Genomic DNA, 1,392 nt, shown 5'->3' on the forward strand with positions numbered 1-1,392 from the left:
TAAACCCTCAGATCTCCGGCCCTTCCTGGGGGAGGGGATGCGGACTGGGCGGGCCTTTGGAAATGCAGATGAGTCGCCTCCTGCTGCTCGTCGCCCGGGCTGAACCTCCTGCCCAGCCACCCCCCCACCCATTCCTGGGTGAGGGCCGCCTTGGCAGCCGGGGGCGGGGGGCGGCATGTGAGAGGCCCCCCGGGCGTCCAGGAGACCCTGTCCGGTGTGCATGGGCCCTCCGGCTCTCTGACCCGCAAGCTGGGGTCTGCCCCGACAAGCCCTTCGACTTCCTCCCCCTCCAGGTTCATGGCCGGAGAAGGGGCGACATGCGGGTACCCCCAGAGTGGACAGCCCTTCCTTCTGTGGACGGCAGGGGCAGGCCTAGTTTGACTGACGGTAAGGTAGGTGTGAGCCCTTTCCCAGGCCGAGAGGGCGATCTGGGGGGCTTTGGCCTGCCGCCCAGGGAGGGCGGAACCCCAAACCCGCCGGGCTGCTTCTGCGGCCCCTCCCCCCCACAGCTGTGTGTGCCCGTGTGTGTGAAATGCGCTGCCCGCTGAGCCTGCCCGGGCCATCCATCCCCGCCTGTCAGCTTCTGTTGTCAGGCATTTGGGGCGTGCAATTCTCTGCCGAATTTAGCAGCGTACTAGAGCTGCTCTTGCAAGTATTTCCCAGTTGTGTGTTTGGTGGTGGGGGAGGGCCCTGGGTGCCGCCTCCTTCTGAAAGGCGCCGCGGCTGCCAGGAAGCCCAACCGTGCTGCGGCCTCCCTCCCCGCCCCCAGTGGGGCGTGTGGGGTGACAGTGCGGGCCGCCCTCTGAGGTCTGGCTGCTGGTGAGGCGGAGAACCGAGGGGCCTGGGATCTGGGCCGGCTTCCTCTGCGAAAGCGCCTTCCCTGGCGCTTGGCCTTCCTTCCTGGGGTTCCTGCGATTCCCTCCCCACTCCTCTAACGGGCAGGCGCCTGTATAAGCCTTGTCTCTAGAACCGGACAAAGCTGGATTTGAAACCCAGCTAGCCACTGAGCAGCTGTGACCTTGCGTAAGCCGCCTAGTCTCTGGGCCGGTTGCTCCAGCTACAAAAATGGGGCTGGATCGGTGATGCTGAAACTCAGCCGACCCCCGAATCCCCCAGGGGCTCGCCGGCACTGCCGACGGGGCCCCGGTCTCCCAGCGACCGGTTCGGTAGGTGGAGCCTGAGACCTTGGACTTGGAACCAGTTTCCAGGTGTTCCTGATTCTGCCATCGAGGAGACCCTCTGGGCTAGGTAACACCTGGGGTGTTGAGGCGGCCGCCCCAGCTCAGTGCTCGGCCCTTAGTAATTGGATTCATGCCTCTCTCCGACCTCTTCGTGTCCGGCAAGCTCCACAGCTGGAGGTGGTGTGGCCCTTGATCTCTGACCCCCCCCCCC

General features: G+C 65.5%; 1 long non-coding RNA gene across 3 annotated transcripts in view; it reads left to right on the forward strand.

Moving 5' to 3' along the window:
- Window positions 1-483, forward strand: part of LOC103266130 — a 3,185-nt gene extending 2,702 nt beyond the window's left edge. For 2 of the 3 annotated variants that reach the window (XR_002482265.1, XR_504683.2), the window contains one exon: window positions 294-387. This is a non-coding gene — a long non-coding RNA (uncharacterized LOC103266130). Of the gene's footprint in view, window positions 1-293 lie in introns of all 3 variants that reach the window. The other variant, XR_002482263.1, reaches the window with a different exon arrangement.
- The last annotated feature ends 909 nt before the right edge of the window (window positions 484-1,392 follow it).

Source organism: Carlito syrichta, unplaced genomic scaffold (assembly GCF_000164805.1).
Source record: "Carlito syrichta isolate Samal-C Ts95f unplaced genomic scaffold, Tarsius_syrichta-2.0.1 Scaffold99379, whole genome shotgun sequence".
Lineage (NCBI taxonomy): Eukaryota > Metazoa > Chordata > Mammalia > Primates > Tarsiidae > Carlito > Carlito syrichta.